This window comes from Gracilinanus agilis, chromosome 4, assembly GCF_016433145.1.
Source record: "Gracilinanus agilis isolate LMUSP501 chromosome 4, AgileGrace, whole genome shotgun sequence".
NCBI lineage: Eukaryota > Metazoa > Chordata > Mammalia > Didelphimorphia > Didelphidae > Gracilinanus > Gracilinanus agilis.
This window is the reverse complement of record NC_058133.1, coordinates 6922071-6946747: the sequence shown is the minus strand read 5'-3', so window position 1 is coordinate 6946747 and position 24677 is coordinate 6922071.

Genomic DNA, 24677 nt, shown 5'->3' with positions numbered 1-24677 from the left:
TCTTTCTTTCTTTCTTTCTTTCTCTATCTCCCCCCTCTCTATTCCCACTATCTGTTTGTCTACATTGTCTGACCTTCTTCTCCTATCCCCATATGATGGTGAGAGTGGAAGCCAAGCATATAGAACACCTAGCAGGCTCTGGAATTCTAATTGCAAAATAATGTAGGAAAATGTGATCTGTATTTGAATCCTGCTTCTGAAATTCACTAGCTTTGCAGCCACAGGCAAGTCAGTTAGCCTCCATGGCCACAGTTTCCTCATCTTTAATGGGGACACCAAGACTTGCAGTGCTGACCTCATAGGGTTGTTGTGAGCTGAAGATGGAGGTGTTTATAATGATGTTGGGAAAGTGATTCCCAGTTTAAAGATCTATCTATCAGTTATTCTTCTGGGCAGCATTTATTAATTTATAGAATTTTTTCTTGTCAACCTTTCCATTTTGTCTTTAATGAATCTTATTCATTTAAGAATATAAGCTTCTTGAAAGCAAGAGTTATTTCACCTTTTGTCTTTGTGTCTCCTGGCATGGAATATTCATATTGTTTTGGCCCCAACCCATAATTTGCTGAAGCTGAAATCTTGGTGAGGTAACTTCCTGTACTAATTCAGGTCTGACATTTTTCTGCATTTTTCTAATCTGAAGGAGCTGCATGGGCACTGAGAGATTGAGTGCCTTTGACCACATGCAATCATACACCTATTACGTCAGAAGGGGGTTAGGAACCCAGGGCATCTTAACTTAAAGACCAGCTCACTGCCCATTACACTACAATGATTTTCAGGGTTGTAAGATTTAAATTAATATCTAATAACTCCAAGTAATTATATTTTATAAGATTTATTTATTTATTTCATTTGCCAGCTCCCCTTTCTTATTTATTCTTAGTAATCAAACTGGAAGAAATAAAAGAACAAAAGTAAAAAAACCTAAGTAAAACCATGTGAGTAAAAATTCTCCTGCCTTGCTCTCACCCAACCTCCAAAACTGCTTTCCCAGGAGCAGAGAGCAAAGGTGGAGCTACATCCACAACTTTATCTTGAAAACATAAGCATGTAATGTGAGAATGAAAATGGGAAGCTGGGAAAGAGAGTTCTGGGCAGAAAATTCCAATTACACAGGGTAGATGCTTAATAAGTAATCAGTTGAATTGAATTGCACATACTTTGAATATGCTTCCCTAATTGGCTACATCTTGCCATTCATTCCTCTTCTCTCATTACTGGATTTAATTACACTGTGCTACGAAGCTCAGTAATTAAACAGGACAATATATTGCTACCATATCTGTTTATTTTCTAAGGCCTTGAACCTTTTCTTCACCAAAGCAGTCATAATTATAAGAAGGCAGAAGTATCACACTGGAGAAGGAAATGGCAAACCACTCCAATATCTTTGCCAAGAAAACCCCAAATGGGTTCTTGAAGATCTGACTGAAACAGTGGAATAGCAACAGCAGTCAGGACCACGGTCAGGGTAACTGCTGGGTTTCTAGCCACCAAGCTGTCAGGTTTATATTGGCCTTTTATTTGGAAAACAAAGACATTTGATTTGATTCTAGGAACAAAGAAGCTAGCATCTAGCTCAACCAGGCCTGCTTATCATTTCACTAAAGTCTTACTGTTGAATTTGCCATGTTCCAAGGCAGGAAGTTGGAAGTACCCAAAGCAATAGCTGGGTAAATGGATTAGATTTCTCTGGAAATCAAATGGACATTAATTTAAATCTTACTTAAATGATGTACCACCATTCCATGCTTATAAATACTTTTTGTAGAATTTTGATAAAAGCACTTAAGTGGGGTTAGGGCTGAAATTGATTATGGGCTTTTGGTAGCATCCTAGAATTTAGGGTGGGAAGGTGAGGCTCATGTAATCAGAACTAGAAGGAACCATTGAGTCCCCCTAGTAATATGAACATATATTTAGAACTGGAAGGGACCTTAGAGGCTATTAAATCCAACCCTTCATTTTATAGGTGAGGAAACTGAGGCATAGGGCTGCTAATTGACATCTCTCCATTACATACAGGAAGGAAATAGAAAGTAGTTAAGTGACAGGGATGGGATTTGAAGCTGGGTACTCTGACTCCAGGTCCATTGCTCTCTCCATTCCCTCTTCCATTTTGTTATCAATTGGTCTTGATAGAACTGGTATGCAAGGAAATAGTGATATAGGTCAATCAGGTAGAAGATCTTTTGCTTCAATTCATTTCAACAAACATATGTCATGCCTTTGCCTCTTAAAGTGGCAGGTCTGGCAGAATCCAGGCTCCAGATGTGAACTTTGATAATGTCGGACCTGTGTGGGAAGGTGGTTTTTGGGAAAAGGGAGACATTCCAACTTTCCCCAAATAAGACTGGGGGGCAGTCTCCAATTCACCCAAAGCTCCTTTGGAGTCCTCAGCGTTTATCATTGAAATCAATCTGTTCCCACTCCTATCCACAGAAGGAGACTGCTTGGATGCTGGGTTGAAGGCACAGGACCATAGGACCAAAGGACCATGGAGCTAGGATCATTCTTAGGAGGAATGCCCACACTCATCTGTTTGCCTAGTCAAAAGCACACATTAAATGCTTATTCTTGGAAATGCATAGTGAGGCAGCTTAGCTTTGTTTTCAGTTTGGGGCTGGAGTCAGGCAAACCTCCATTTGTAAAGGAAAATACAGTCAGAACACTGCCTGGCTGGGTGACCAAGAGCAAGTCATTTAGGATCTCAGCTTCCATGTCAATGACCATGAAATGAAGGCAACCATAATCCCTGCAGACCTATGCCTCAGGGTGACTCTTGAAGGCTCAGAGGAAGAAAGAACTGCACAGAGAAGTCTCTATAGAAAATGGCAGTTGTTCTTCTGCTGCATTCTTCTTGCTTTGCAGAGGTGGGGACTATGGCTATATGAACCTGCCAGTTTGTTGTGCTGGTTTGTTTTACTTAATTAGCCTTTCCAGCTCCCCTTTTTTATTCTTCGCTATTAGAGAATGGTTCTCTGAGTAAAGAAGGGGACACACACACACACACACACACACACACACACACAGAGTGTGAGAGACCCAAAGATGATTGACACAGCCATTGAACTCAAGAATGTTAGAGCTAAAAAGAACTCGAGTCCCTCCTCAGGCCATGCTGAGCCTAGTCCAACCCTCTCATTATGCAGATGAGGAAACTGAGTCCCAGAAAACTGAAATGACAGCAAGCAAGGAGAACCAGGACTCAAAGTCTATTTTCTCAAAGTCTTTTGACTCAAAATCCAGTGGCCCTTTGATTATATTGAACTGCCTTTTATGGTTATAGCTTTACAGAAAGTTATTTAATTTATGTCCTGCCTCTTGTCAAGATTTCATCTAAAGTATCCAGATTACTAAAAATGGCTCCCGCTTTCAAATCAATTCAATGAAATTCAATGTAATGCAATTTACAGGTTCCTTACTAAGCAGCTCCTAATGGCTCCTGGGTTGTATTAAAGGCCCACGTACAGGAATAGGGAGATGAAGCTTTCCTTGACCTGTTCTCTGTTTTGACAACATCTGGACTATTGTGTTCAGCTCTGGAAGTCACATGTTTCCATTTATTGTAATTATAACAGCAGCCAACATTTGTATAGGGCTTTGCAAGCACTTTGCCTCTGTTATCTTGTTTGCCCCTCCCAACAGCCCTGATGAATCAGTGCTACTCTTATTTTCTCCCCACCTTACATGGTGGCACTCCTGACTCCTACTTTTTCTCTATAATGTCCCAGAAACTTCACCCCTCCCCCCCCCCGAATTTCCCTTCACCTTTGGATTTCCCAAACTGGAAGTATCTCTGTCCCTGAATCCTCTTCCAGGACTTCCGTCTAAGGAGGACATCCAGGGCAGCCAGGTCTTCATTCTTCTCCAGGCTATACTCCTGACGGCCCTGAATGTCTCCTGCTATATTTCTTCCCCAACCCCACTTTTTATCTCCCTTTTATTTTTTTTTTCTTTCTTTATTCAAATCCAAGTTCCTTGAGGGCAGAGACTCCTTTCTCTCTGCTTGTATTTATTTGTATTCCCAGCACTTAGTAAGGTACTTGTCAAGCACTTAATAAATGCTTATTGCCTGGATCCTTAATAGAGGGTTGCTCTATCTAGAATTAGCTGGATGGTGCGCTGAAGTCAGGAAAGCCTGTTCAAACCCAGCCTGAGATACTTGTTAGTCGTATGACCCTGAGCAAGTCATTTAACCTTTGTTTGTCTCAGTTTCCTTACCTGTAAACTGAGGGGAAGTAATAGTACAAGCCTCCCAAGGTAATTATGAAGATCAAATGAAATTATATTTGTAAAGTACTCAGTGGTACATAGTAGGTACTTAATAAATGCTTGTTTCCTTCCTAGGCACAGCTAGTAACCATCTGAAGGAGGCCAGGTCTCCCAACATCAGCACTTTAGCTAGCACTGTAATAAGGTGGCCAATGTCCAGGGGAGGGAAACCAAGATGGTTAAGGACTGGATTCATGCGATGTGAATCCATTGAAGGAAAGGGGGACATGGTTAGCTTGGAGAAGAGAAGACTGCAGGGAGCTGGTGTGGGGAAGAGTGTTGAGTATTTTGACCATCTTCAAACATTCAAAGGGCTGTCCAGTGGAAGAGTAATGGCCATTTGTTGGGTTTGGCCTCATTGAAGGGGCAGACCTAAGCTTCTACAGAATGACTAGCTTTCTCACAGCCGTGGTGGTCCTGGGCTTTTCTTCTTCGGAGGTTTGCACTCAAAGTCTGGAGGACCATTTGGGGAGAGTCTCAAGTTCATCCTTCCTTAGGTATGGGTGGGCCTGGGGGACTCCCCAAGTCTCTTCTCTGGTTCTGTGACTGCAGGGAGAGTCTCTGACTTCCTCCCACATCTCTAAGTCCCATGTCTAACACCTTTCCTGAGATCTCTCCTGCCACATAAGGAAGCCATCACACTTTGGCTGCAGGATGCAGGAACCTGCTCATTCCAGGATGAACATACATACCTGAGAATAGTTCAGCGAGCTTTTTCTGAGAAGGATTAACAGATAGACTGAAGTGTGCCTCTGACACTAGATGTGTGATAATGGACAAGTTATATTGTAAGCCTCAATTTCCTCATCTGTAAAATAGGATAATAATGGCACCCACCTCCATCAATCAATCAACCCACATTTATTATGTACATATTATATAACAGGTAGGATAGCCAGGTGGTGCAGTGGATAGAAGGCTGGGTCTGGAATCAGGAAGACTCATCTTCCTGAGTTCAAATCTGACCTCACACTTACTGGCAAGTCATTTTACTCTGCCTCAGTTTCCACATCTGCGAAATGAACTGGAGAGGGAAATGGTAAACCACTCTAGGATCTGTGCCAAGAAAACCCAAAATGGAGTCATGGAGAGGCAGCCACAACTGAAAACAGTTGAACAGACTATTATGTGCCAGACATTATTCCTTGTGAGGAACATGCAAGTTCATATCTGTAAACACAAGTGAAAACCTCCATAAAATGTTTCAGCAATTTTAAGGTACTGTGTAATGCTAGACATTAAATATTGTTATTGCTTCCTTTATTTTACATACAATGGTGTAATAATAGAAATATTTCTGTCAGGTCAACAAGCATTTATTGAGCACCTACTGTGTGCTAGGCACTATGCTGAGCCCTGGGGACTCAAGAAAGTTGAAAACAGACCCTCTCTGCCTAGAAAGCACTGATTGATAGAAACAAGTAAGACCTAGTTACACACACACATACACACACACACACACACACACACACACAGAGTTCTTTTGCCAAATGATGCCTTCCCTAATGGGGCAGGGGAGGGAGGGAGTTAACTGGGTATTTTAAAGTAACAAACAAACAAATAAATTTTTAAAAAGCAATCCCTGCTCTCACAGAGCTCCCAGTCTGGGGTGGGGGAGACAGCACCCAGAATCCATGTGCAAACAAGACTTAGACAAGATAAAGTGGAGATCACCCCAAGGGAATGCTTTAGCATTAGAGAGGACCAAAAAAAAATGCTTCCTGCAGAAGCTGGGATTTCAGCTAAGACTTGAGGGAAAGCAGAGACATCGCCAGTTCTGAGACCTTGAGAGAAGGCAGCTGCTCAGTTAAAAAGATTGAGAGCAAACAGGCTCTCAAAGGAGTCTGTCTGCAGGAGAGTGCCGGAGCTCTGGCCAGGAGGCAGCTTGCCATTGACATCCCCATTACTCTCTTCTGCAAGTTCACGGGTGCCACAGTGAGCCCCAAAGGGGCCCAGGAGTCCTGCTGGAAAGCCCTAGAGGAGATTTTTCTTCTCAGCCCAGAATGTTGGCTGTCTGAAGGCCCCTTTCTCGGTGGACATTTTCTGGAGAGCTAAAAGATGTCAGCCAGGGCTGGGAGTTAGTTTAGGAAGAATTGCTTTTCTCCCACATTCTTTCTCCTTCCCCAGTCATTCCAGCGAACATTCTTCTGCTTCCTCAGTTCTTTCTGCAGAGGGAGAGCTCACCATTTCCCACGATAGCCCATTCCTATTTTGAATACTTCTCAGCGTTTGTGTTTTTCCTTATATCAAATCTAAAGTTGTTTCAAAATAAAATGAAATCCCAGGCTGCAGGGAACCGAGAAAGCAGCAGCATTTCTTAAACACCTACTACGTCAGCCGTAACATTTGTAAGTGTGGGATTAGTCTGTTGTGTTCTGATTAAAATGATCCCGAGAGACTGATTTGGGGGAAGAAGAGAAATGTTTTGATTCTATCAGTTTATTGGTTAGGTCAGCATCATAACTGATCAAGTGATGTGGGTCTCCATGGCTTTCTTGGGATCGGGGATGACCAGAGCTGGGTCAGGCAGACTAAGAAGGCTTTTTAGGGACATCCTTCCTTGACCACCACAAGACATCGTTAATTGGTGATAGCTAAGTAAGAAGTAGTCCATCAATCTATTCACCCCTTCCCATCCCCACATGCAGACGGGTCACAGATGCTGAAAAAGGACTTTTCTCCCCTTCATCTATTAACCAAATTTTGTTTAAAAGAAAGACATTCCTAGGATTCCCAAGGACAAAGAAAAGGCATCACACCAGATGACATCTCTGACCCAGATCCCAGACACAGGAATATACAGAATATGTAGGAATTAATACAGCATAAGAAAAATAAATTCTCACAGTTGTTAGCAACATTTATAAATTTTTTGGGGGGTAATAATATCTCATTTAACCATCACAAAATCCTGTGAAAAAAGCTAAGTTAACCTTGAGGAAATCTTTTTTTCTCTCCAGGTCTCAGTTTCCCCATCTGTAAAGTGGACCAAGCACTGAGTTGGGCAATTGAGGTACAAGATAAAGAATGAAACAATATCAATACTAAATACCAATCACCAATGAATTTACACCTTAATGGAATACACAAGTACATATATATATACACACACATACATATACACACATATATCACTTAATGTAATTAACATAAATAGGTGTAGAATAGTTAAATACAAAGCAATTTAGGTAACTCAGTTAAAGCTTAATGCAGAAGATGATTCTGCATCTTAAAACTTAATCTTGAATTAAAGGTCTCTGAGATGGGAATTCCCATCATTAACCCAGGAGCAAAGTCTAGAGCCAGAGTGAGCATCAGAATCAGAGAAATCTGGACTCATGTTTTATCCCTGACCCATGTGAGCTCAGAAATCATGGGCAAGTTACTGAAACTCTCTGTGCCCCATGAAACTGCCTAAGCTCAAGAGCTGCAGAAGATGAACTGATCTCCACTGATGGACATTCCTCATCAAGAGCTCCCTAAATGGCTGAAAACAAGGTCCTGGAAAAAAAATCCCCATTTTATGGATAAGGAAATTGAGACTATGACCTAGTGATTTGCCTGAAACTAAACAAGTCTGTTGAATTTGGGTTTGGAATGCTAATCACCTGACTCCTACTACAGTGCATCTTTCTACTAGTATATATAGCCCCTGAGTCTGTGTGGCATGGAAAATGAAAGACAAAATAAATGGGAGAAGTAATGAGCATTTATTAAGTAATTTCTACCTGCCAGCCACTGGGATTGATTTGGGGATACAAACAATGAGGAACTCCCTGCCCCCAAGGAGCTTCCATTGTATTGATGGATACAACATCTAATACATAACAGCACCCACTGAAAAGAGGATCAAATAACATTTGTAAGAAGTATTGCTCTATGAGAGCCAGCTTTCATGGTAAGGATTATCATTATTATTATAGAATTTCCAGGAATGGCGTGAGGAGGGGGTCATCATCTCTGTATATCTCCCTCATTAGGCTTCATTTGGAGTATTGGATTCCGTTCTGGGTGCCACAGTTTCAGATGGGCATTGATAAGAAAGAGAGTGTTGGTAGGAAGACAATCAGTATGGTAAAGAGTGTCGAGTCCATCTCAAATGGATATTGACTGAAGACCCTGAGCATGTTTAACCTGGAGAAGGGAAGCCTGGGTTGAGGGTGAGCAACATGATCACTGCTTCAGGGTAGGTAGAGGATTGTCATGTGCACAAGAAATCAGCCTGGTTTTGTCTGGGACCAAGAGGAACAGAGGGCAATTTAGACGATGTAAGAAACAACTTTGGAACTCACAGAACTGTGCAAAAGAAGGATGTCTTGCCACAAGGAGTGGGGAATTCCCCTTCCATGGAGGTCTTCAAACACGGATTGTTTGGTTTGGACTAGATCAGTGATTCCCAAAGTGGGCGCCACTGCCCCCTAGTGGGTGATGCAGTGATCCAAGAGAGCAGTGATGGTGGCCACAGGTGCATTTAGCTTTCCTATTAATTGCTAGAGCTCTTCCCGACTCTAGACTTGGCACTCTCTCTACTGTGCCATCTAGTTGCCATCCCTTATTTACTAACTCCCATTTATGAGACCTTGGTACGGGGAAGTCAACTCCCTTCAGGACGCTTAGACAATGCATACAGCCCTGTGCTTGACCTAAAATCAACAAAGAAGTCATAAACAGCCCATAGGAAAACATCTTCCATTTGGCTGGGCACCCATATCCTCACCCTGACCCAAGCTGTTTCCAGGCAGCACAAAAGCTACAATGAATCCAGGAGTTCTAGGAAATGTGCTGTTTGCTTGACCTCCACAGCAAGTCCTGCAAGCCAACAAGAGTGTAGATTCAACATACGACCCCCTCGTGGCTAAGGCTTGGTTCCTACATTCAGTATGGCCACTCATTAGATGAAGGCTCAGGAACTATGAACCTGGGACCTCTTGGCTGGAAGGGACCTTAAAAGCCAAGTTCCTCATTTTACAGACGAGGAAAACGAGACCAAGACAAGGTAAGTGCCTCTGAGTATTATAACTAGGAAGTGTCTGAGGAAAGATCTGACTGACCCCAAGTCCAGCACTCTGTCCATTAACTAACACTTAGCTTTTTGCAACTAGCTTGGTAAAGCTCACTCATCAGTCATTTAATCAATATTTAGTAATTTAGCTCCTACTGTGGGCCAGATATTGTGCTAAGCTCTGGAGATAGTGAACAGGGCAAAAATCAGTCCCTGCCTTCTAATGTGGGAAACAACTTGCAAACAAAAATACGCAAAGCCAGTTATGTACCAGCTATGCAGAGAATACAGAGGAGGCACTAGAACCTAGAACTAGAACTAGAAAGTTCTTGTAGAAAGTTTTTGTGGAAGAGGAGGGCTTTACTTGGGATAGTACAATCCCATGATTTTACAGGTAATCTCTATGGGATCTCTATGATTTTGGTCAAGTGGTCATTTCTTTGGATCTGTTTTCTTATTGGGTAATTAATTCAATGACTTCTGGAGTCCATTTGTGATCCTGTGAACCTCCAGTTTTTGAGGTGAGGACAGAAAAGGCTACTCTGAAGCTGTTCTGTGAACTCCTTTAGAGCAGAGGCTATTTTTTCCATTTCTTTTATCCTAGCAGTTAGCACAATGCCTGGCATAACAGGTGTTTAATAAATGCTTGTTGACTGAGTCACTGATGAAGCAGAGTAAGATAACAAGCACCAATCTGGAGCTTGCTGGTAACTCAGCTCAGCGAGGACGCAAAAGGACCACTTCAATCATTGTCTTATTCTTATCAGGCTAGAACAGATAATGGCTTGGCTTAAAATCTCTGCATCAGGGGGTCAGGAGAGGACAGAGGAAGAGGGAGTCAGACAGGGAGAGAGAGNCTGGCCCCATTGATTGCTTCAGCCCTTAAGAGGAGGCTGGATAATTGGAATATGATTTGATTGGGGGCAGGAGTTTATGGGCTGACCTGCTGCCTAAGCAGCCCCCCTCCCTAAAAAAATTTTTATTCGTAGGATCCCTGGTCTCCTTAAGTAGAAGTTTCTGGGGTTGGGGAGAAATGTAGATCCTATTGAAGAGGATGGAGCCCCTTTTAAATCCATCTCTTTTCCTCATACCTTCTGAACCAAGACTTCTCCTTAACCTAATTAATTGAAGACTAAAAGAAAGAGTCTGGGCCTGACCGGAGGGAGGAAGATGGGGGAGGGGACAGGGAGGGAAGGGAGAGAGAGAGAGAGAGAGAGAGAGAGAGAGAGAGAGAGAGAGAGAGAGAGAGAGAGAAAGAGAGAGAGAGAGAGAAAGGGACAGAGGGGGAGAGGACGGGAGGAAGGGAGGAAAGGAGGGAAGGGAGAGAGAGAGAGAGAGCAAGAGAGCTGTGATATGTCACTCTGAAAAAGAATGGCTGATCAAAGCAGCTTTATGAAATCACAACAAAATTTCCTAAGAGAGATAATGCAGAGATATCTAATAAAAATCAGTTTACCTTTCAGGGAGGAAAAGGATGTGAAACCTCTCTTGAAACCAGCATGGTTGGCAGACATGTAGCATATTTTTAATAAACTCTCCCTTTTTCTTCTTTTGTTGGGGGAAAGCCAGAAAGACTTTTTCATTCTAATTCCATCTTCTATGAATCGTGTTTGGAATTCCTCCAAACCACAAGCTAAGAGACAAGCTTGATTTGGGGTCTAGAGTCTATGAGGATTCTATTAATCTTCTGTCACTTTCTGAGGCTGACGACAGTTATGATACATCCCAAGATGACAGGTAGAAATACATTTTTAATATTCTGTTCACCAGACCCAGGGCAACAGAGCACTGAGAAGGCTTTAGCTTCAGAGGCAGTTAGCTGTCAAAGTGGCTAGAGCATTGGTCCTGGAGTCAGGAAGATCTGGATTCAAATCTGGTCTCAGACACTTATTAGCTAGGTCACCCTGAACAAGTCATTTAACCTCTGTTTGCCTCCATTTCCTTATCTGCAAAATGGGGATATATTAGCACCTACTTCTCAGGGTATGAGGATCACATAAGATAATAATTGTAAATGCTTAGCCCATTACTTGGTAGGTACATAGCAGGTGCTATATGAATGTTAGATATTATTAATAATAATATTATTACATTCCCATCACAAGTGATTTGGGAGAAATAGAACTGAATGATCACATTAGATGCTATGAACTCAGCCAAGCAAGTGCTGAGTGATGCCTGAAGTGAAATACTCCACTCATGAGCTTTAGCTGATTTCATTCAACTGCTGTTTTTTTGTGGAAATGATAAGCATGACCTTGGCTTCCCCCTGCCCCTTCAGCTACTATAAGAGGGATCCAGAGGGTACTACTGTTTACCTGGTTTGTGGCTCATCAGGTTGAATGGGTATTCTTTTTTTTAAACCCTTAACTTCTGTGTATTGGCTCCTTGGTGGAAGAGTGGTAAGGGTGGGCCATGGGGGTCAAGTGACTTGCCCAGGGTCACACAGCTGGGAAATGTCTGAGGCCGGATTTGAACCCAGGACCTCCCATCTCTAGGCCTGGCTCTCCATCCACTGAGCTACCCAGCTGCCCCCTGAGTGGGTATTCTTTCTGCTTTCCTGCCCTTCTGTGGACTGAATCACCCTATAGTTGGCCAGTTCTGGGGCATAGTTCTTAGATTAAGGAGAGCAGAAATAGGTAAAGATCCTAATTTTCTCAGTCTTAGCATCTTGTAACTGGAAAAAAATACTCTAGAAGTCACCCACTATTCTCTCACCCAATGAAGGAAGCCCTTCTATAGCTCTCTTGACAAAAGGTTATGCAGCTTTACTTGCATACTTCTGGTGACAGAGAGATCATTAGTTAGGGAATGAAAGCCCATTCTACTGCTGGTTTTATCAGGCAGATAGAAAGTTATACCTTGTGTTGAGCTGAAATTTGTTTCCTTGTTGCTTCCTTCTATTGGTCTGGAACCAGGCATCTCTCTATTCAGAGCACATTCATAGCAGCATATGACTGACAACCTCCCTATCATGCTGCCCTGCCCCCCTCCAGCTCCAGAACCTGGGAATTATGATCCGGTCCATTTTGCCATTGTTCCTGGATAGGATGTGTCAATCCACTCCACCATCTTTTTAATACCCTAACCCTAATCTACCTACCCTGCTCCAAATCTCTGCTCACCTTCAACCTTTCATCTCTAACTGCCTTTCAGACCTCTTCGACTCAATATGTCAAAATGAGCTGACCCTCTCCCTAACCACTGTCCCCAGCAGAGTCCCACCTTCCCTTATCACTGTCGAAGTTATCACCATGCTCTCAGTCCTTCAGATTCCCAACCTACTGGTCAGCCAAGAGTCCTTTCTCTTTCTCATCCCCAGAAGGAGCTGTTGCCCAGACCTGTTGACATCAGATTTCATCTTTGAATCAGTTCTCCATTATGCCCCTTCTCTCCTCGGACACTGCTCCAACTCTGGGGCAAGCCTTCATCACCTCCTGCATGGACTACTACAATATCTGCTGGTGGGTCTGCCTGCCTCAAATCTCCCTCCACTCCAATCCATCCTCCATTCAGCTACTCACTTGATTTCCCCAAAATGCTTCTCACTACCCTACCAAAGAAACTCGAGCACCCCCCCCATTGCCTTAAGGCAGTGGTTCCCAAACTTTTTTGGCCTGCTGCCCCCTTTCCAGAAAAAAAATTACTTAGTGCCCCCTGTCACATGCTATCACTGCCCCCTTACAGTTATTCACCGCCCCTAAATGCACCCGTGGCCATCACCGCCTCCCTGGATTGCTGCAGCACCCACCAGGGGGCAGTGGCGCCCACTTTGGGAATCACTACCTTAAGGATTACATCCCCAATGCTCTTTTTGGCATTCAAAGTTCTTCATAAACTGTCTCTTCCTACCTTTCCAGGGTCCTTACACTTCACTCTCTGATATGAATTCTTTGATCCAGTGATCCTGGGCCTCCTGGCAATTTCCATGAGCACAATACTCCATCTCTCAGCTCTGAGTACTTTCTCTGGCTGTTCCCCATGTCTGGAATTCTCTCCTTGCTCTGCTCTGCCTGCTGACTTCCCTGGCTTCCTTTAATTTCTAGTTAAAAACCTTCACTCTACTAGCAACCTTCCCCAGTTCCCCTTTCTAGTGTCTTTGCTCTACTATTTCTTATTTATCCTGTATGTGGCTTGCTTTGTGTATATTTGTTCTCTTGTTGTCTTCCCTATTAAACCATTAGCTCTTGGAGGGCAGGACTTTCTTGTCTCTTTTTGTGTCCCCAGAACTTAGCACCCTATTTGCTCTATAGTAAGAACTTGGATCCAAGTTCCCCCACTTGGCTCTCATGTCTGTATGAGAATTGTTCTTCCCTTAGAATATAAGCTCCTAGTGGGCAAGGCCACTTTGCTTTTCTGTTTGTATCCACAAAGTTTAGCCCAGTACTGAGCACATAGTAAACACGCCATAAATGCTTTCTCATTAACTTATAGATTTGGAAAGAGGCAAGATTTCAGAATTCATCTAATTGAAAGCAGCCAGTTAGCACCCTGGATAGAGGGTTGGATCTGTAGTCAGAAAGTATCAAATCTTTACCTCGGATAATCATTAGCTGGGCAAATTACTTCACCGCCATGCCTCAGTTTTCTCATCTGTAAAGTGGAGATAATACCCCCCCACCCCATCCTAGGATTGAACATTTGAGATAAAAGACATGAAGTACTTAAAAAATCTTCAAGCCCCATATAAATGTGAGCTGCTCCTCTTTTCCAAATGATGGCATGTCTAAGGTCATATTAGTAACATCCCTCTCTATCTATCTATAGTTTACTTTGGACTTCTTTGCCAAGCCCCAGAACAGAATCCTCTTTCTCCTGGAAGATCATTTCAGCTCTGGATTCTACCCTTGCAGAATCTCCCTCTGGTTGGACAGCTCCTTTCAGAGCCTCCCTGAGCTGGCTGCCTTCCTCTTTCCTCACCAGGTTGCAGTCCAGATTTCTCCATTCTGCTCTTGCACTGGGCAATTCCCTCCCTCCCCCACCCCTTCTGGTTCCTTTTGGGCGTTGTTTTCCCTATTAGAATGGAAGCTACCAGAGGGCTGTGTCTTTTGCTCGTATTTATAGCCCTAGCTCTTACTGAATGATTGTTTTCTCACTGGCTGAAATGGCAATGGCAGTGTTGAAGAATGAATCAAAACTTCTAGGTCTCCTGACTCCAAATCCAGTCTTCTTTCCACTAGACCACCATGCTGCCTTTGAGTTACTCTCCTATGTCCCTTCAATGAGTCTTCCTTGGCTTGGCGCTCAAGACCATCCATGACTTGGCTGGACTTTCTCTTTCTAGTCATATTTCATAGGATTCCCCTTTGTCTACTCTGTGCCCGAGTCAGACTAAACTGTGTAGTTTAGTCTCTCCAACTCCCACTAAGTTGGAGAGCATCCCAAGGATGGCAGTCAGGAGAGTGAAGGGCCTTGAGATCAGGACATGGTGAATGGGGACTGAGCATATTTAGCTCAGAGGAGAGATGACAGGGATCTCATAGTTGTCTCTGATCAATCAACTGGCAATAATCTAACACCTATGTGCCAGAAATTGTTTGGTATTGGCTCTAGAAACACAGAAAATCAAACAATCCCTCCTTTCTGGTGGTTGGCATTCTAGTTGGCTTCAAGTATCAAATGTCTGAGAGGCTTTATACCTGTTCTTCTTGGTCTCAGAGGGCAAGACTAAAATAAATGGGAGTTGTTGTAAGGAGGCAGAGATGGGCTTGGGTTCAAGAAAAGCCTCCAACAACTTCCTAGCCATTAGGGCTACTCCAAAGTAGAAGAGGCTGCCTCTGGAGATCATGAGAACCTTCTTATTAGAGGGTCCAAGCAAAAGTCAGAGGATCACTGGTCAGCATCTCATAGAAGAGAATGTTTTTCAGGCCAGTATCATATCAGATGGATTCAAGGTGCTTTCAAACTCAAGATTCTGTAAATTGAGGTCTATAAGCCTTGGGCCCCCCATATTCAGCTAAGCTCTGTAAGGGGGTAGGGAGGAAGGAGTTATCTGGAGCTGAGCCTTCATGGGAGCTTGTGACCAGCAGAAGAGCTAGTTGGAAAGCTATTTGGAACTACAAAGAGGCCTCATTGACCCAATACTACACAAGCGGAGACTCAAATTTATCTAGTGGTGATGCCATTTTTGGAAATGGACTCTGGGAAGGAACGCTTTGTGGCAACTGCTCTAAGGTGGAGATTACTCTTCTCAGGTGCTGAGATGATAGATAGAAGAGGGTGATGCTTCCTCCCCCAGCCCAGTTTTTAAATGTTTGTTTTTGCTGTATCTTTGAAATAAATTTCTCATTGAAAAATTATTGTTCAGTCACGTCCAATTCCTTGACACCATTTGGGTTTTTTTGGAGCAGAAATATTGGAGCACTTTGCCATTTCCTTTTCCAGCTCATTTTACAGGTGAGCAAACTGAGACCAACAGGTTTAAGTGACTTGGCTTCAAGAACCCCCCCCAACAATTTCCTAACCATTAGGGCTACCCCAAAGTGGAAGAGGCTGACTCCACAAGGTCACAACAGCTAGTGTCTGAGGCTGAATTTGAACTCAGATCTTGCTGACTCTAGGTTAAGTGTTGCCTTGTTGTCCTTGTGCCACCTAATTAAGTGATGTTAATTGGCTAAAAGACACTGGGGTGCTATTCACCAATCATTGACATTGGGGACAACGCATTGGAATGGAGGCTGGAACAGATGGTATTAGGGTACCCCTAGAAACCTGAGGGGGACAGAATGAGGAATAATCAGTAGAAGTTTGTAATTCCCCATACCCCCCTCCCTGCAAAGAATGTGAACTCTTTGATACCAAAGAACTGTTCCATGTTTGACTTTGCATCTTCTCCGGTGCCTACCCAAGTGCCCTGTGCAATTAGGAGCCTAATAAATGCCTTGTGAACTGAAGTTGTAAGGAGGCAGAGTTTAACCTGAAAGAAGGAAAAACTTCCCAGCAATGACCTGTTATTCTGACTCTCCACAAACAGAGGGTCCACATGCACCAAGCATTTCCTCCAGAGCCCTGACACCTTGGCTTGTGCCATTTCTTATCTTTGGATAGGAGGATGCCTGGAATTACTCATTTGTGTGCCTGGAGTGTGACTCTGAATACTTCTACTATGAGTACACGTAGAAGCTATTTTCTGATAAGCACCCAGAAGAGCTATTTGTTGGACTTTGGAGATGAAACCACTTTGGGCCCACTGTGAGTCCTTCACCCTTGTCAGCCTGGCAAGCCAGACCCACTTAGGATTAGAGAAGGAAGGAATCTTATCTTCTATGATTTTCTCATTTTACAGATGAGCAAACTGAGACCCAGAGAGATTCAATAGTTTACTTGAGATATAAGAGCTAGGAAGGAAACCATGCTCTTGACTGCAAGAGAGGTGTTCATTCATTGTGTCATAATCACTTTTTACAGTTAGGACTGGGACACTTATATACATATAGGCCCCCACAATCAACTCTGTCTCTATTTCTCTCTCTTCCCCTCTTTATTTCTCTTTCTGTGTTCCTCTCTTTTTCTACTTCTCTCTCTGTTTCTCTCTCCCTTCTTCCTTCCCTCTGTTTCTGTTTCTGTCTTCTTCATCTCTCTCCTTCTCCCTCCTCTCCTTTTCCTAGACACACAGAGACTTCATTTACTCGACAGCATTGATGATGGGGGGCTTCTGAATAATTAAATTCCTTAGTTCAGTGAAGCTTTAAGGTGGCAGCCCCTTCCGATGGTTCTGAGCATGCAAGCATACTTCCCTAACTTCTTTAGTCTTGTCTTTGGCATTGGCATTAGGAAAATGACTGTCATATTACTATGTGTGTCCCTCTGCCTGTTTCTCTCCAAGAGTCCTATGCCTCTCTGCCTATGAACTATGTGTGGGGAATTGGACCCAAAAGGTGGACAATTGAGTTGGGAATAGTTGGTTTTCACCCATATTACTTCCAGGGGGAAAAAGGCCTGCAATATGGGGCAGTGGAAGGAACTTTAAGGAAAGGCTGAAATCACCAACCTTGAGTTCAAATCCTAACTGAAACTCTGCTTGACTTTGGCACCTCTCTGTGTGGCCTTTGGCGTCTCTTAAGCTTCTGGACCATCTATAAATGTGGGAGTTGGACTAGATAACACTTGTGGTCTCTTCCATCTCCTGACTAGGATCCTGTGAGTCTCTCTCTATTCATTTCCTCCCACCCCATAATACAGCCTTTATATTTCAGTCAGAGCCATTTTTCTCTTATCTAGATCCAGTCATGTCACTCCTCTGCTCAAAATCTCCAGTGGCTCACCGTTGCCTACAGAATAGAATTTGCTTTCTTTGGCCTGACCCCACAACCCTTCCCAGTTTGGTGCTTCTCCGCCTTTCAGCTTATTGACTTTCCCTTCTCCCTGGTAAGTTCAACACTTCACCCATAATCTTCTCCCCATTAAGCCCTTTTGTTGTGGGTTTTCTTTATGGTTATACTTTCTTTGTGGACCCTGGCTTCCCATTTTTCAGGTTGTTCAACTCCTGTGCCCTATGTCTCCCTGCAGTCTACCTGAGCCATGAATGGGAGCTGTCCTACCTTAGATTCTGCCCTCTTCCCTCCCCTCCCAAGTGTATTGTTCCACAGACCAGGATTCTAATTATGGTCTATTGGTTCCTCCCAGACACCAGGTCCTCCCCCATGGGCTCCCTGAGACCACTGACCACATCCCCTTCAAGCTGTGGTTTACCCTGGAGGTTGTGACAATATGGCGGCTCATACTCCTCCCAGTGGCCTTGGAGAAGAATGTCCCTGTCTTTTCTTGCTTTCTCAGAAGCTAGGGGGTTTTCAAGAGTGTAACAGAAAGTCATAAAGACTTTCCAGATGAAAAGTGCCGTCCCTCATAAGTTCTAAGTAGCACGGAAATGTGAGAGGCAGGAAGAGACATTCACTCTGAGGCCATCAGGGTCCCTTCGACTGAAGTCACGTCAGAAGAAACAGCTGGAACATTTGAGCAAGCGTGAGTGGCATTATCACATTCGTCTGATTCACTTAAACAGGCGAGACTTAAGGTCTGTAATTGCTGAGAAATCACCGGCTCTTACATGCCAGCTCTACAAGGTAGGCAGTCAGATGAATGACAGCATAACCGTCTAATATGAACAACAAGAACTCTTGGACAAGGTTGTCTACCCTGTAGAGTGGTGGTAGAAGTGGCCAAGGGTGGGTAAGAGTAGGTTCCATGCCAGGAGAAAAGACACCTGCTAGAATACACTGTCCTAAAGTGGGCTAGGCAATGGGAGTTAAGTGACTCACCCAGGGTCACACGGCTAGGAAGTATCTGAGGCCAAATTTGAAACCAGGACCTCCCACCTCTAGACCTGGCTCTCAATTTACTGAGCCACCCAGCTACCCTCAGGGGGTTATTTCAATGGAGGTTTCTAAGCCAAATCTAGAAGATCCCTTGTTGGGTATGTTGTAGATGGAGGTGGTTTTCAGGTATGGATTGCTCTGGATGGCCATGGTGTTCCCTTCCAGCACAGAAATTCTGCATTTCTGCAAGATGAGTGGAGGGACTTTTTAAACTAAGAAAGGGAATGGATGGCGCTCAACCCATCACCAAACACTTAGACACTAGAAGGACACAAAATGAAGGACACTGGAAGGACCAAGCTGTGTTAAGGGATGCAGCGCCTTTGCACATGCCACAGAGAGGAAGGTGAAAGTTTTAATCCACAATAATATGATGATATCTGCTTATAATTCTTTGTATTGAAAGTGCACTTCTACAAATGAGAGAAATTATGGTAAATTATAAAATATATCTTTTGTCATTTGATCCACTTGACATCCTTCATCTTCTATCTATGATATGCCAGGAGCTGTGTGAGGAGCTGGAGATACAGGCGCAAAAATGAAGCAGCCCCTGCCGTTGGGAAGCTTGCATCCTACGTGTGCATACCTAAGTATACATAACATCTATGCAAAATAAATGCAAGACAATCCGGGTTAAGGGAAGGAGTTGTTGGGGAGAATCAAGAAGCCCATAGATAGAAGGTGATGTTTCAGCTAAGATTTGAAGGGAACAATGGATTCTAAGAGGAGAGGTAAGAAGAAGGTCCATTGTAGGCACAAGGGCACAGCCTGGGCAAAGACATAGTGATGGGAAATGATGGAATGTTTTGTGTGAGGAATAAGAAGGCCTGTATACCTGAAGTATAGTAAAAATGATGTGTAATAAGACCAGAAGAATTGATGGGAACCCAGAGATGAAGAGATTTAAATGTGGAATAAAGCTGTTTGTATTTTGCCACCTAAGTAATGAGAGATCCATTGGAGTTTGTAGAATGAGCCTAAGTTAAAATGTTGGCTTTTTCAGTGACTGAGTGACCATGGGCAAAGCACTGAGATCAGTTTATTTTTCTGTTAAATGTGTTTAATAATAATGATAAATATATATATATATATGTGTGTGTGTGTGTGTGTGTGTATAAACTCTAACTCAGAGTTGCTGTGTGAGTATGTAGGGGTAGGAAGTTCAACCTTTTGTAATGCTGAAAAGGCTTCTGGAAATGAAAGCTATTATTCTAGGACAAGGGAATAATACTGGCTTTAAAGTCAGATGGCCTAGGTTCAAATCTTTTTTCTTACTTTTTACCTGTGTGAACCGGAAGGGGGGCACAATCACTTAACTTGCATTAACCTCTACTTGTAAAATAAATGGGTTGAATTCCATGTCTTTTAAGGTCTTTATAACCTCATGAATTCCTGAAATGAGACTTTATGGGAAAAGATTAAAATTCAAATAGAACTTAAGGCCGCTGTGACTGTATTTCTCATTCTGGGTGATGGAAAATGGCTTCAGAGCCAGGACACCAGCAAGGTGATTAAATTGCTTTAAGGACATGGTGGGAAGAACTGAATCAAAAAGTTGGAAATGGCAGCCATGTTTTCCAGGGAGAGTTTAGCTCTTGAAGCTTAAATGAAGCAGCTGTTTTGTGGTGGTGTTTTTCCCTCCCAAGAACACCCCTGTTTGAGCCAAATGCACCTTTTCCAAGTTTCCAAGGAACCACACGCTCTTGGCTCAAGGCATTTGACCATGACCAGCCTGCATTTTCACCCAAGTTTCTTTAAGGTAATTTGTTTTATTGGTCAAGTTATCAAGAGATCTGAGACTGTGGAGGGCTCCTGTCTTTTCTAGAAGTTTATTAACTCTGATTTGGGGGAAGCTTAGAAAAAAAGACAACAAGCACAGGCATTTTGGAATTATACCCAAAGGGCTTTCCATCCATGCCACTGCTGGGTTTGTACCCCAAAGAGATGAAAGAAGAGTGAAAAGGACCTGTTTGTACAAAAATATTTATAGCTGCTCTGTTTGTGGTGGCAAAGAATCAGAAACTAAAGAGATGGCCCTCCATTGGGGAATGGCTGAACACATTGTGGTACCTGTTGCTGATGGAATACTATTGTGCTCAAAGGAATGATGAACTGGAGGAATCCCATGTGAACTGGAAAGACCTCCAGGAATTGATGCAGAGTGAAAGGAGCAGAACCAGGAGAACACTGTGCACAGGAACAGCAACACTGTGGGATGATTAACTGTGATAGACTTGGTTGCTCTCAGCAATACAAAGATCCAGGACAGTTCCAGAGACTTAGGAAACAGAATGCTCTCTTCACCTCCAGAGAAAGAACTGTGGGAGTCGGACTGCAGAAGGAAGTATATGATTTACATTGTTAGTTGGGTATATTATTTGGGGTTTGGTTCTATAATATTCTCACATAAAAATGAATAATATGAGAATATGTTTTGCGTGATAATACATGTATAGCCCAGACTGAATTGCTTGCCAGCTCCATGAGGGGGAAAGGAAGAAGGGAGGGAGACAATTTGAATCATATGACTTTGGAAAACTCATGTGGAAATTTGTTATTAAAAATATATAAAAAGTTAAGGACCAGAAAGAGGTTTTTGTATATGTAGGTCATATCCATTAATAATTAATTATTAGAAATTAAAATGGATAAAATTTCACAATATTTACTAATTCATTGTAAAGAATGATAAAGTCATTGTATGTTAACATAAATAGTATTTTGTGAAACATCATTATTTTCCAAAACAAAAAAAGAGTGAGTAATATTGTTTTCATATTTTTGCTAATCTCTCTAATGTCTGCCAGTAGAAGATGGATGGATTCTTCTTTCTGCTTCTGCCTTTAATCAGTTTACTCTGTGTTGTTTTGGTTGAAGTCTATGAATAAAATTCAATATCCACAGGAAAGGAAGGAGGATTTACTTTTTTTATTTTTTAGAAAAAATTTTTCCATGGTTCCATGATTCATGTTCTTGCTATCTCTCCCCCCACCTACTCACCCTCCAGTAGCCAACACATATTTCCACTGGTTTCTTCCTGTGGATCAAGACCTATTTCCGTATCATTGATAATTGTTCTAGGATGGTCATTAAGAGTCTACATCCTAATCATGTCCGCATCGTCCCATGTGTTCAAGCAGTTGTTTTTCTTCTGTGTTTCCGCTCCCTCTGTTCTTTCTCTGGATGTGGGTAGCGTCTTTTCCATAAATCCCTCAGAATTGTCCTGGGTCATTGCATTGCTGCTAGTACAGAGATCCATTACATTCAATTTTACCACAGTGTATCTGTCTCTGTGTAAAATCTTCTGCCTCTGTTCCTTTCACTCTGCATCAATTCCTGGAGGTCTTTCTAGTTCACATGGAATTCCTCCAGTTTATTATTCCTTTTAGCACAATAGTATTCTATCACCAGCAGATACCACAATTTATTCAGCCGTTCCCCAATTGAAGGGCATCCCCTCATTTTCCAGTTTTTTGCCACCACAAAGAGCATGGCTATAAATATTTTTGTACATATCTCTTCCCCTATGATCTCACTGGGGTACAAGCCCAGCAGTGGTATGGCTGGGTCAAAGGGCAGGCAGTCTTTTAAAGCCCTTTGGGCATAGTTCCAAATTGCCATCCAGAATGGTTAGATCAGTTCACAACTCCACCAATTTTGCCACATCCCCTCCAACATTCATTACTCTCCCCTGCTGTCATTTTATTTTATTTTTGTGATTCTTCTCTTCTTTTTTGGCTTTATTTTATTATTTTTATTTTGAATATTTCCTCATATTTACATGTTTCATGTTCTTTTCCTCTCCCTAACCCCGCCCTAACCCCCCTTAGCTGATGCACAATTCCACTAGGTTTTACATGTATCATTGATTAAGCCCTAATTCTATATTATTGATAGCTGGACTACAGTTATCATTTAGTGTTTTCATCCCCAATAACATCCTCATCAACCCATGTGTTCAACCCTGCTATCATTTTAGCCAATCTGATGGGTGTGAGGGGATATCTCAGGAAGGAGGATTTAAGAGACAAATGATATCTTAGAATTCTTACTGACTTCATGGACCCACTGAAAAGGTCTCTTGTAGGCTCAAGGGCCAGCAGTCCACTTTTGGAGAGCTGCTGATCTAGAGAATTCCTGATGAGAAAATCCCTCTGCCAATACAGCTAGGTGATACAGCGGATAGAGTGCTGGGCTGGAGTCAGGAGGCCTGAGTTCAAATCCAGCCTCTGATACTCATTAGCTGTGTGACTCTGGGAAAATCACAACTTTTGTTGGTCTCACTTTCCTCAGCTGTAAAATGGGGGCCCATAGAAGGAAACCACTCCAGTATCTTTGCTAAGAAAACCCCATAAATGAGGTCATGAAGTCAGACGGACTAAACAATTTAACTTCCACCACAATACAGACTAGAGATCAGAGACTGAGTGGTTCACAAAGTTAAATAACTCGCCCAGGGACACATATCCAGCCAGGGTGTGAGCTAAGCACTAGGAATGGGAAGCTACAAGTAAATCAGGCCTTGTCTCCATGGGGCTTACCCTGGGCTGGAAGGTTCCAGCATGTTCCAACAGAAAAGTAAATACAACAGTATCTTTACTAAGTAATTTGGAGATGGGCAATGGGGAGACCATTCATCTCTACAGAGACATTATGAAAAGCTTTGGAATAACTGAAACCAATGCAAAGAATTGCCAGAAGGTTGACCTCATGGCAACCTTCACCTCCTTCCCAAGCCTCGTCCTTCCAAGGCCTGAGCCAGCCTCTTCAGCCTGACAGGACTCCTGAGAAGATACAACATCAGCAGAGCTTTGGAGAACCTCAGGTTGGAGACCAAATGTGGATGGAGAGATGGCCCATCCTGCTCTGAATTTATTCTGGGTTCCATTCCAGACCTTGCTAACCTGGGTTTTTGTAATACAAAAGGCTGCCAAGAGAGACTTCATCTCCTTCCCCAAGCTTCTTTGCATAATTCTGGCCCCTTTTCTACGATTAGTTTTTAGATGGTCATTTTCTATGAGCAATATACTTATTTAGTCTTTCAAGGTCAAAGTGAGAATCTTTGCTTCAAACAGGGATGTAAAATAGCAATAAATTGGGCACTGAAATCATAATCCCCACAACAGACCCTGCCAGGCCACTAGCCCTGCCTGACATAGCCAAGAGCTGAATTTATTGTTACCACAAAGAAATAAAAGGAAGAAAAATGCCAGAAACTGGCTCCTGGGAAATGTCGAAAAACCCACAAAACAACATAATGGGAGCAGAATGGTCAAATTTGGCTTCTCTGGCTGCACTGAAGGTAAGATTCAAACTATTATGGGGTTCATGTATAGAAGCACAGTGCTTTGTTGATAGTAAGCACTTAAAATCTTATGGATTCGTTCATATTTCATTTTTATGTCATTCAATCTCTTTGGTCATGTCTAACTCCTCATGACCCATTTGAGATTTTCTTGGCAAAGATACTGGAATGGTTTGTCATCTTTTCTCCAGCTCATTTTACAGATGAGGAAACTGAGACAAAAAATGTCTGAAGCTCTTTGAACTCAGGAAGATGAGCCAAGAATGCCTGAGTTCAAATCTGGCTTCAAACACTTCTTAGTTATGTGACCCTGGATACATCACTTCACTTTGCTTCATTTTCCTCATCTGTAAAATTATCTGGAGAAGGAAATGGCAAACCATGTGAGTATTTCTGCCAAAAAGACTCTAAAAGGGGTCATGAGTAGCTGGACCCAACCAAGAATGATAAACAAGAACATATCACATCATCCTATAATAACATTTATTTTTATATTGTATGATATTATATTATGCGTATTATCATTATGGTTCTGGAGGGAGGGTTGTACCTGTCTACAATACCCTCCCCACCATTTCTGCCTTTGAAATCTTATCCATAATTCAAGGTGCTCCAAATGTCATCTCCTGAATATTCAGAAAGAAGAGATTTTTCTTTCTTCTGATATAAAATACTCCTTGGTCTTTCTGTTTCTCTGTCTCTGTTTCTGTCTCTCTCTCTCTCTCCATATTCTCTTTTCTAAAATAGTTATGTATCTGCTTTGACCCTGCCCTCC